Genomic DNA, 12830 nt, shown 5'->3' with positions numbered 1-12830 from the left:
TGGTTATGAGGAGAGAGAATCCATATGCTTGGTGAGCAATGTGTGAACATCGTGGACAAGCCAGTTTTGCTCAAGTCTGAGCAACACGTTTGAAGCAGTTTATATGCCCACACTGCAATGGGCATTGCCTTAGGAGGGAGTTAATGACCTATTGCTACGAGTCTTCTTTTTTTAAATTTCCATAGGTTTTTGGGGAACAGGTGGTGTTTGGTTACATGAATAATTTCTTTAGTGGTGATTTCTGAGATCTTGGTGCACCCATTACCCAAGGGGTATACACTGTACCCAATGTGTAGTGTTTTATCTCTCACACCACCTCCCACCCTTTCCCCCAAGTCCCAAAGTCCATTGTATCATTCTTATGCCTTTGCATCCTCATAGCTTAGTTTATACTTATGAGTGAGAACATATGATGTTTCATTTTTTTATTCCTGAGATACTTCACTTAGAATGATGGTCTCCAGTTCTATCCAGGTTGCTGCGAATGCCATTATTTCATTCCTTTTTATGGCTGAGTAGTATTCCATGGTATATACACACACCACAATTTGCTAAGAGTCTTCTTTAAGAGGAGGGTTGATGCCGGGGATGCTAAGCAGAGGAGACTTTTGGCATTGGGGATTTCCAGACCTGATTGATCATGCAATTGCCTGGAGGAGTTTAAAAAAATCATAGACTCTTGAGTTGGGGTGGGGAAGAATCTCCTGCAGGTGATTCTGATGGTCATCTCAACTTGGAAGCCACTGAATCAGAAGACCTTTAAGGTATGTCCAAATTCTAAATTTTGATGAACTTATCTACACTTACAATGTGGCCCCCAGACTAGAAGCATCAGCATTATCTGGAAACTTATTTGAAATTCCAGTTCTTCAACCCCACCCAAGACCTACTGAATCAGAAACTCTAGGGGAGTAGATTCTAGCAATCTGTGTATTGCTAAAAACACAGGTGAATCTGATGCTTGCTCAAACCTGAGGACCACCAATCTTCAGTATTTTTTAGTAATTCTATTTTTAATCTACATATTGGAGTCATGAGTTCCATTGCATTTACCACCTAATATGTTGTAGCCAGCCTTAAAGGTGGCTACTAGAGAATCCCAAAGGCAAAGGATTCCCTGCCTCCCACTATTTAGGCCCTTGTGTATTTCTTTCTCACATGGTATCAGAGTTAGTCTATGCGACCACCAGAGTACAGCAGATTGATGGTATATCAATCCTGAGGCTAGATTTTGAAAGACAAGGCTTCTGTCCTGCTCTTTCTTGGATCACATGTCCTGGGGGTAGCCCACTGCCATGTCATGAGAACACTCAGGTATCCCCATGGAGAAGCCCATGTGGAGAGAAACTGAAGCCTCCTGCCAACAGCCATTAGGAACCCAAGACCTCCAGTCAGAAATTAGGCGACACTGTGGATGTGGATCCTCCAGCCTGAGTCAAGCTTTCATATGAATGTAGGACTGGTTGACAACTTGACTATAACCTCATGAAAAACCCTGAGCCAGAATTGCCCAGCTATGCAGCTCTTGGATTGCTGACCCTCAGGAATAGATGTCTGAGATAATAAATGTTTGTTGTTCTAAACTTCTAAGTTTGAGGTAATTTGTTACATGGCAATAGAGAATAACACTAGACTCTTACTCTCACATCTGCTCTGATAAATTCTACTCTTGGCCATATAGGTGTTCAGACAGGAGACTCCTCAGAGAATATTTTCACAGCTAGAGAAGAAAGTGGAATTTCTTCTTCTTCTTCTTTTTTTTTTTTAAACAGACTTCATTTGAGCTGTAAATCTGCCTCTAGCACTGACACTGAAATTTGGTGAATGCACACATCAATTCATTCTTGGCATTTTAAATGTGTCTATGATAAAGTTCCCTTAGGGGATCCGTTCAGAAGCCAGTTGGGAGATATCAGGGGCATCCTTTAGGTCCAGTAGATGCTTTATTCTGCCTTGGCTGGACATTCTGACTGGGACAATGGGTCAGTCTGAGGGAGAGGTCACATGGCCTTTTCTAGAGACAAGTCAGAAAGAATGGCAGTTGCAGGGGGTGGGGAGTAGTAGTTGAGGCTGGTGACACTTCCCTTCCTGTAAAAGAAACACAGAGAGAGGCTAATTGGGTCTTAGTCTTTGCATTTTGTATATGCATATGTATGTGCATGCATGTGGGCTGTTCTTTCCGTTTACCATCTTGGAAGTCTTCAAAGAATTAGTGACCAGGACCACTGGTCAAACATACTTTTTGTTGGTTGCTTTCCCCTGGTTGGTATTTTCTTGTATGGAAAGGGAGCTACAGAGGAGGGATCACAGAACTGGAGAGAGGGGCAGCAAACATTCTGAGTCTCTGAGAACTAAGGCTAGTCCACGAGAAGCTGGCCTGGGTCTGTGAAGGAGGTCTCAGATCTCAGCTCTTAAGATTTCCTTCTGGGATTCCAAGACATTGTCCTCTGCTGCTGCTTTCCACTGGCTGGACTCTGCCTGTAATTCAGGCGGGAGCCACCAGGTGGAGAAATGTGTAAATGACATCCTGGACACACACACACACACACACACACACACACACACACACACAGACACACACACACACACACACACACGTTCATTAATAACAAACATTGTACATTTATGAAACTTAGTTACCATTAATTCTTTCCTGGTCTTTGTTGCCTCATCTTTAAAGTGAAAAGGTTAAGGAAAGTGATTTCTAATGCCTGCTCTGATTTTCTAGGATTCTATAGTATTTCAGTTATAACAAGGCCTCTTTTACTTTTTAAAAATGTATAGGTTTTGGGGTCACAGGCGTGTTCTATATTCCTTCCTTTCCTACAGTTTACTTGAGCTCTCTTTGAACACCACCTACCACTCAAAGTCAGTTTCCTCAACTTCTCTTTATTTTAAAAATGTCTCTGTATTTTCACTTACCTGTTTTTCTTCCCCTGCACCCCTTAATTTTGGACACAAACTTTGTGTGCTTTCTTGGATTTCCTCAATTGCCTCTATTTTCTCTTGTTAGGTGTCTGCACAATTCTGCATTTTCCCTCCTTTTCCAGGCTTGATCACACCGTGGGATTTGATGTTGTGGTGAATGGGGACTGGATGATGCCATCCAGAAGCCCAGGGGGATTTGCTCACTGTTGGGTAAATCTTGACTGTTGGGAAACGGGAGACTGGAGGAAGATGGTCAGATAAATCGCCCTCCTCCTTCCTGTGAATACTTTATGGTATGATTTCGCCTTGCAAATCCTACAGAGAAGCCCAGCATGTCAAGCAAACATGTCTCATGAGTGAGCTGCTGTATGTCTGTGATGTTAATTTTATGTATCAACTTGACTAGACCATGGGGTGCTCAGGTGTCTGGCTAAACATTATTTCTGGGTGTTTCTGTGGGTGTGTTTCTGGATGAGATATGCATTTGAATCAGCACACTGAATAAAGTAGATTGCCCTCCCTCATGTAGAAGTTCCAATTAATTGAGGGCCTGAATAGAACAACAAGGCAGAGGAAAAGTGAATTTGCCCTCTGTCTAACTGCTTGAGCTGGGACATCAGTCTTCTCCCTTTGAACTGGCACTTACAGCATTGGAATTCCTAGTTGTCAGGCCTTTGGACTTGGACTGTAGAACCATATTGCTGGATTTTCTGGTTCTCCAGCTCGCAGATGGCAGATCTTGGGAATTCTCAGCTTCCATAATCGCATGAACCAACTCCTTATACTCAATCTCTATCTCTCAATGTGTCTCTCTTTGTGCCCCCCTCTCTCTCTGTTCTTCTCTCTCTCTCTCCATGTAGAGAGAGAGAGATCTATCTCACATATAGATCTATATGTGAGAGATCTATCTCTGTATGTATGTATCTATCTCTATCTCTGTCTCTATCTCTATCTCTATCTCTATGTTGCATTAATTCTGTTTCTCTGGAGAACTCTAATACAGCATCTTCGCAGCTTGGTGTGAAGTTGCCACTAGGATAGCAATGCGTTTCATCACAGGCCTTGCATCTGCACTTGCCTTGCTTCCATTTATTCTTCACTTTCACCGTCCTGAACTGGCATCCTTCCCCCACATAAAATGTCAGCACTTCAATCCTTGCCTCAGGCTCTGCTTTCTATAGGGTCCAGGCCAAGACACCTGGCCCAGAATGGCAAAGTGTCCCTCACCTTTTTAGGCCAATTATGCCACTTGAATTCTCCTTTTAATCTTTTTCTTCCTCCTCCATATTTTATTAACCATCCTTCCATTGTTTTGAATCTTCAACTTCTCTCTCTATATGTAGATTCTTTCCTCTTAGTCTATAAACATTCTCAAGTATGTCCATGAAAAGAAAACATTCTCTTTATTAAAAGCATTTAATTCCATCTCTTCATGAACACATTTCTTATAGAAGTGCACTTACTGCCTGTATTAGTTTTCTAGGGATGCTGTAACAAAGTCCCACAAATTGGGTTGCTTCAGACAACAGAAATTCATTCTCTTGCAATCTTGGAGACCTGGCTTACAAAATCAAGATGTAGCAGGTCCTTGCTCCCTCTGAAGGCTCTAGGGGAGGATACTTCTTTGTCTGTTCCAGCTTTTGGTAACCCAGGAGTTCCTTGACTTGTGACTGCATCACTTCAGCCTCCACCTCCATCTTCTGTCTTCTTTCTGTATGTCTGTGTCTTTACTTGGCATCTTCCTCTCTCTTACAAGGACACAAGTCATACTGGCTTAAGGACCAATCCTAATGACCTCATTACACCTGCAAAGACCTTATTTTCAACTAAGGTTCTATTTCTAGGTACTGGGATGAGAATTTTGACATATTTTTGTTGTGTATGATTTAACCCATAAGACTGCCTTAATGCCCTTACTGCTAACTAATTCCTTGGCTTTGTGTAATCAGTTTTCTTTCCACAGGTTTCTCCGTGTATGGTTCCTGTGAAGGTCATCAGTGCCAAACTCAATGGCTTTTACTCATTCCCCATCTTTCTGACTGTCCTGCAGTGTTTGTCATGATTGCCTTTTCCCTACTTCCTGAAGATCTCTACTAACCTGACATCCTAGTTACTGTGCACACCTGTGGCTCTTCCTGTCTTTCAGATTGCTCCACGTGTGCCCTCTTCTCTGACTTTTTCTTCATTCCCCATCTCCAGTTCAGGGTTCATTTTTAATGCTGGGGCCTTGGTCACATTCTCTTCTTTCAACACACTATTCTCTGGCCTCCTCCCGACCTTCATGCATCAGTGCTCTCTTCTAAGTAGGGAACAGATATATCTCTCTGGCTTGACTGTCTCCTGAGCTCAGGGCAAGCATTGCCACCGAAGAACCTCAAAAGAAATATATCCCAAGCACAAGACATCCTCTTTACTTACACACACACACACACCACCCCCAACCCCATACTACCATCTATCCATTTTCTATTTTGCATGCATCTGTGTCAGTCTTTGTGATACTGCTCAGAGACTTTAAGTACTTGTGATATTTTGAATGTGGATAGACTCCTGAAGGAGTAGGTGGGATTCATCCAGTGAAATGTGGCTTATTGCCATTATTGTGACCTAATCTTTAGATTCACGCTATTGAGGCCTAGAGAAGTTTGATCTACACTCGATTCCATTGTCTGAGACCCTCAAAGCAGCATCAGAGCAACCATATATATGCAGACAACTTAGGGATATTAGTTTTGTGGACTGCATATTTGAGTACCCCAAAATTTGTATGTTGAAACCCTAACTACCAGTGGGGTGGTATTTAGAGATGGGGACTTTGGGAGGCTATTGGGTCATGAGGATGGAGCCCTCATGAAGGGATTAGTGCCCTTATAAGAGAAAACATGAAACTGCTTGCTTCCTCTCATTCTCTCTCTCTCTCTCTCTCTCTCTCTCTCTCTCTCTCTCTGCCATGTGATGACACAGCAAGAAGATGGCCACCTCCAAGCCAGGAAGAGGGCCCTCACCATGCTCCTGACCATGCTGGTTCCCTTCAGCAGCATGTGAAATAGATGTTTGTTGTTTAAGCCACCCAGTCTATAGTATTTTTGTTACAGCAGCCTGAACTGACTTGGACAATTAAGTAGCTCCAGGCCTAGTTTTAGATCAAATGAGACCTAGGGGCATCCTTGGACATCTTTTCTCTCATAGGTAAATATATGATCTTGACATTAATTCTACATTTTTTTCCCCCAAAGCCGCTGGTAGAGAGCCTCCCAAATAGCCAGCTTCCTGTAAATGTGGCTGAATGGTGGAATTTGCCTGGCTGCTTCTCTTGGTCAGGAAGCCTGAAAAACTGGCACTAGAGGATCTGTAAATGGGGAGCTGCTGCAGCTTCCTGCAACTCGCCTCCCAGATCCTTCATTCCCTGCCTAGCCAGAGAGCATCCTAAGGGTGATGTTTAGAATTCAGCATTGAGGTAAACTCAGGGATGAGCTGCTTTGAATCCTTCGTTTCATTGATGGAGAGGTAGACGTTCTGAGACATTAAGGACCATCCCCACAGTCCCCCAAGGTCTTCTTATATGGCACCTGCCTTTATTTACTTTCTTTTTAGAAAAGACCATATCATTCTTAGATGCCCATTCCTAGGGTGGGCAGAGGGGGCACTCTGTGTGCCCCCTGCCTGCAGTGTGTTGGTGGGGGATACAGTCCCATTGCACATTTTCATCCTGTGACTTTCACCTACAGCTCTGTGGAAATGCTGCCTGGAAGAAAAGCCTATCAGGGTATCTTTGGAGAGGTTGCCATGGTGGATCCTTGGCGTCTAGAGGTCTCAGCAGAGAGATGAGGGAAAGAAGGAGTGTTTGGGGGTAGTCATGTATTGGGAAATCCAAAGCCTTTGTGGGGTATCTCATGTGTTCATATGGAACCCAAGAATTCTCAACTATTCTCGAGGACTATTCTTGGACCTTACAAGGATCCGTGCCTTCCTGGATAGCTGAAAATTGGTGTCAGTCACATTTTCAACAGCTTTTATTGGGTGCCTGCCTGTGTCTTGTATTGTCATAGCAGTTTACATACAGCAAGCCAGACCAGGAGTGAAGAATTTATGCCATTTGTTATTTTAATTTATTTGTGAATATGTGTGGGGGTGGGAGACTGGGTGCTAGACATGGGCTGAGGTCCAGGCTAGGCACAGGGAGCTGACAGCTGCAGGACATGCTAACTGGTCTGGGAAGGCCTTTGGAATCTAGGAAATTGGCCTTCTGAGCTGAGGCGGGGTCCAGGCAAGGAGGCAATAGGATGCAGGCATCACAAAGGGACCGGGGATCTCCATGTACCCAACACCTAGGTCTCATCACTCGGAGAAACATTCTCAGCTCTTGGTGACCTTGTCCTCCCTCAACATGATACTCACTGCATACAGACTCATTTGACAATTGCCACAAAGGCTTTGGCCTCAGAGGCACTTTAAGGATATAATAGTAGGAAAGGGAGGCTTAGGGAGCCAGAGAGTCACCCACACAAAGCCCCACGTATGTTCCTAGCAGAACCAGGATACACTCCCAGGCTTCCTGAGGCCACATGTCCTCCCTGTGGCTGCCTGGTCATTCCCCTTCACCTAGCAGCTGTCTTACTCCCATGTAGAACAGCAGGGCCCAGTGGCCACCTGCACCTCGCCATTTCCTCCAGCTCTGTGCTAGAAACGATGTAATTAGGAAAATCATTTGCTTGTGGACCTACTATGTGTCAGGCACCTACTGAACAGTAGCATTCGATGCTCTCGATGGCCTTACCAGGTCGGCACTGATCTGTTGATGCTGCAGTTGAGGAGCTTTAGCTTAGAGATGTTAAATAGCATCCTCAAAGTCACCCAGGACATACTGTGCTACTGGAGGGGCTGGGACGCAGCATGGGAGTGTGACTCCCTGAGCGTGGACCGCACAGGCCACCTCGCAGCCGGCATGGTGAGGTGAGATGAGGTGAGGTAAGCTTGCAGCTCCTTGGTGCCAGCCCTCCCACAACCAGAGCTGGGCTGCAGCAGGCTCTGCCCCAGCTTACCTGGGCAAGCGAGTGAGGACTGCACGGCTGGCGAGTGATACATGGAGAGCGTTGCCGCCTGCCTGACAGGAAGAAGATAAACAGCTCTCCGTTAAATCTCACTTAATGCTGATATTTATAAATTTATTCAGCTTGTGTTTACTGAATCGAGAGAATGCCTAATAACATAACGTGCTTCATCTCACATGTTCCTACTAATGAGAATGCAAGCATTGCTTAATTTTTTTTTTAACATTTCATTTGCTTTCCACTCACTCCACCCTGTTCTGTTGTTGTTGGCTTAGAGTTTAATTTGTTGCTAAACACTAGAAAGTTTGGGCTTCTCAGGTGTTAGTGAGGAGAGAGCCAAGGTGGGTCTGGGGCCATGGCTGGACCAAGGCCTCCAAACTGTGCCCTGTCCCACATGCAGTGCTTGGTGACCATGGAGTTGGCATACCCAAAGGATGGGCCATACTGAGGGAAAATGAAAGCTCTGGTATCCTCTGCTGTATTTTGGGGTGGCTTCGTGCATTGGGTCAGGGTTGCAGTATTTGGGGGCTTCGGGACACAAAATTTAGAGTAGAGCAGTGTCCTTGGCTTTGGACAGACAGGAGGGTGGACAGAATGACCAAGGAAACATGAGCAACATTTGTGGGGTGTGGTATAGCTGTGTGTGAGGATGTGTGTGTGTGTGAAAGGGGTGGAGGGCTCCGTCTCTACCTTTGTTTAATCTGCTTACTGAGTTGTCATTGTTGTTGTTGTTGTTGTTGTTGTTTTAGAAATGCTTTCCCTGGCTGCTTATCGCCCCAAGGTCAACTGTGCTGGCTGCTGCAGGTTCAGTTCTGGGGTACCCAGGGCAACCTTCACCAGGCAGGAGGAGCCCTTGGAGTGGGGCAGGGAGAGATGGCAAAGAGATTAGCAAAGCTCATGAGGGTGTTTGGGAACGCATTTGGCAAAGAAGTGAAGTTGGAGTGAGGTGAGATGGTCTGTGCTGGGTTTCCTTGGGTAGGGTGGGTGGGAGAGGGGAATGAGGGTGCCTGGCCTCAGAGGCCAGGTGGACAATGAGTTGAGTGGGGTTGAGGGGCACCAAGTAGAATTATAGAGCAGGGAGGAGGAAGGACGTGGAGAGGCTGTCCAGCGAGGCAGGACCAGGATGGGGGCACACATGGGATGGGAGAATGGAGGGAGACTAAGTCTGATTCGGGGGAACAAAAACAGAATCTGGGGTGAAGCAGTGGAGGAACTGAGATGGGGTACAGGCCTTCCACAGCCTTTCCCTCCCATCCCACCACATCCTCTGTCTTCCCAGCTCCACGTCCTCATACTCTACAGCCACCCAGCACTAGATTTTCTATTTGATGTCTCCTTTTTCTTCTCCTCTTCAACTAACCATGTTGAGGGACTGAAGCATTCTTTCTAGTTCTAAAAAACATATAACCTTAAACATAAAAGTTGGGTAGAATAATTCATACTTTCCCATCAAATGCCGTGGCATATCCAAACTTATAGATAAGGTATAAATGCTTCCTTATAATTCAGCTGATTGTCCACCGACCCACACTTGTGTCCTGTCCTTGCGTGTTGGCTGGAGGAGAGACTGTGACGAGCGAGACCAGAGTTCCCGCCCTGACCCCTCAACCTTGGATGAGCTATGGGCCTCCTGGGGCCTCATGGCCAAAAACTCCGGGCCTTCTAGCCCTGCTCTGGAGGGCAGCACACTGTGGTCTGGGCATCTTCCGCTGGGCTGGCAGAGCAGGAGGCAGACCAGGCTGCTGGAAGTGGCAGCTGTAGGGCAGTGCTCTCTGCCTTTATATGGTTTGAGAGGCAGGACAAAGCTGTCTTCCATGGGACCTGGTATCTCAGGAAAGGGACTCATGCCTTTTGACGTTATCCAAGAAGCTGGGATAGGCCTGGATTGGGCGAGGATGGAGGCCCCAGTCAAACACCAGAGGCCCAGTTTTTCTCAAGGTCAGGGAACAGATAATGTACTAAGTTTTAGTTCTGCCCATTGCTGGGTTTGTGCCCTTGACAGAGTCCTCTCCTGTTTAGGCATCAGATTCCCTGTCCCATTAAAAGCAGATTGACACTGAATAATTAACACAACCTCTGCAATTCCATCTATGGCCAAATTTCCACAACCACCTGCCCAGACAAGCCTAAACCATGGTGTCTTCACCAACACCATCCAGATCTGCAGGGGCTGACACAGGCAGCCTCGGGAGGAAGGGCAGCTTTCTTTACCGGGACCAACATATTGGGGTCCCTCTAGTTTGCTTCTCTGAGGGTTGGGGCACAGGCGGATGTCGTGGACATCAGAAGGCTTGAGTAGCAAACACCCATGTAAGGAGTGAGTTGAGAAGCCCCAAAGGCAACCTCTGCTGCTGCCTCCTGTTTCCCGTCCGCCCCCCACCCCTCCACCAACCCATTCAGTCCTCTCCACGTGAAACCTGTATCCCCATCCACGCTGATACCTCCAAGGCCTATCAGGATGGTCAGCCATCCCAGCTGCTTCTGTCCCGCGGCAGCAGCAAGAACTTCCTCTGAAAGCGCCCCTGCATGCCTCCCTCTGGGCGCAGCTCTGTTTGGGGCTCCTTCAGGGGAGGGGGACGGAGGTTCATCCTTTTCTTTTGTGCTGCCTCTCCCTCCCACTTCCGCTCCCCTCGCTGCTCCAGTGACCTTTCACCCCTCCCTTGGACGTCCCTCAAAGGCAGCTCCCGTGGTTAATAACTTCGGCTGGCAGCCCCACACAAAGCCAGGGCCGGAAACCATTGTCCCGGGGACAATGGCCGAGCAGCCCAATAATGAGGTGGCCACAGTGTTGTCTGACATCCCACGTTGCCCTGGCAAAGGGGGAGGGGCAGCGGGGCTCGCCATGCCCTCGCCTCCTGGAGTTGAATTATTCCCCTCCACATGGTGGTTCCTCTTTCTGAGGCGGCACCAGGCACCTGTGCCCTCCGGTGGCTGCATTTCCCTGGGACTGCATGCTGAGGGGATGTCACCCAGAGACCCCGACCCCCCTCAACACACAGCATCGTTACTTTGCCTCATTTTTCTGCTCCCATGTCCCAGGGAGCCCGTCAGCACTGCATAGCAGGGCAATTGATGGGTTCTGGCCAATCCATAAGGGAGGGGAGATCTCAGCCTGCCGCCCAGTGGGGAGCATGTGGCACTCTGGAAAGAGCATGTGCTCTGGAGCCAGCGGGCATGGGTTCAAGGTCTCCCTTCTACCTTCCTAGCTGTGTGACTTTGGGGCAGCTCCTTGACTTCTCTGAGTCTCCACTTATTAATCTATAAAAGCAGAGGTGGGATGGGAGCTGAGAGGAGGACTCTCAAAAGCAACCTCAGAGGTGAATATCTGTGACCTCCAAGAAGTCGCCATGCCCTTGCCACTCCGGTGGGTGACTCAAACTCTTTGTGAGAGTGGCCTTGCCTCAGTAGTAACTTCACTCTTTTTGGGTAGGCCCACGCCTTGTATTCCAAACCAGATCATCAATGACTGAGAGACATAGTGTGTTGCCTGCTTTCCTCTCTCTCTCCACCTTTTGCCCTCTGCACAGTGCTGGGCACTCAGACAGATCCCAATGCAGCAGTATGGTAAGGATTGACTGCTAACATCTGCAAGAGGCACCCAGGCAGTTCGCAGCCCTACTGCCCATTGGAATTTCCTGGAGAGGCTTAAAAGATACCCAGAAATTTTGACCTAATTGGTATGGGCTGTGGCATCAGGTAAAGAAGCATTTATTTATATCCTTAGAAAATGTGCCAACTCAGACTTATTCCTGAGCACAGCCCCTTCCTTGGGGGAGAAATACAGTATATTTTAAGATAGTCTTGATATTCTTAAATATACTATTCTTCATTATAGCTTTACTGTAAGTAATGATTTAAATTTAGGGATAGTTTTTAAAAATTAATTTTATTGAGGCATAGTTTGCACATACTACAATATCCCCATTGAAAGGGTACGGTTCATGAGTTTTGACAAAGGTATACATTTATGTAACCACCACCCCAGTGAAGATGTAGAATAATCCACCATCCCAGAAAGTTCTCTTGTGGGCATGGGATTTTCAAAGCTCCCCAGGTGATTCTATGGTGCAGCGGACTCTGAGCACCATGGAGACTCACTCTTAACAATCTCTGCTTTAGAATCTCAGAGAGGTTGTCCACGACAGCACTTCTCACACTTTAGCATGCATCTCCTTGGATCTGGTTGAATGCCCACTCCATCCCAGAGTGGGGCCTGGAACCCTGCATTCCTAACAAGCCCAAAGCATACTTTCAGGCTCTGGTCCAAGTCTCTTATTTTGGAGGTGAAGGAAACAGAGGCTGAGAGTGTTGATGTGAGTGGCTTGCAAATCCTGATTTTGAAGCTCCTGGACTAATGACAATCACATCCCTTGCCCTTCAATCTCTTTTCTGATGGCCACCCTAACCTGGAATCCTAAATGAGAGGCATGGCCATGATAGTATCTCTCTCCTGTTTCCCTTCTGAGTGTTGTCCACTGCTTCCAGCCTATTCCCATCTGCCTTGTCCTGACTTGAATCACCTTCCTGCGGAAGGGCCCCCTTTTCAGAAACCCCTGGTTCAGAAGGGTTTCTGAACCAGCACCTACCTTTTCCCTATCAACAGCTCCCTTTCCTGGTTCATTCCATTCCTTAATATGTATCAACTCAATTTAATAAGCAAGTGTTTATTTAGCAATAGAACTGGGTCAGACCCTATCATGCCCTTGAGGAAGAAGGCAAACTAGAAGCTGTGATTGACTTAACAGATAAGACAATTAAATAACAGGATATATAAGTGAGCAGAGACCTTAGTGACTCCCCAGCTCAGTTCCTCATTTTATAGGTAACGTTTAAGAGAAATGACCCAGTCCT

General features: G+C 46.7%; 1 long non-coding RNA gene across 1 annotated transcript; it reads right to left on the bottom strand.

Moving 5' to 3' along the window:
* Positions 1-488: 488 nt before the first annotated feature.
* LOC103877239 lies at positions 489-12544 on the bottom strand. The gene is made up of 3 exons (XR_004178335.1): positions 10421-12544; positions 7971-8032; positions 489-2088 (listed from the first exon to the last, which is right to left on the bottom strand). It is a non-coding gene; the product is annotated as an uncharacterized LOC103877239 (long non-coding RNA).
* Between the last annotated feature and the right edge of the window lie 286 nt (positions 12545-12830).

The sequence above is a fragment of the Papio anubis genome, chromosome 14 (genome assembly GCF_008728515.1).
Source record: "Papio anubis isolate 15944 chromosome 14, Panubis1.0, whole genome shotgun sequence".
Classification (NCBI taxonomy): Eukaryota; Metazoa; Chordata; class Mammalia; order Primates; family Cercopithecidae; genus Papio; species Papio anubis.
This window is presented reverse-complemented; position numbering and strand designations above follow the sequence as displayed.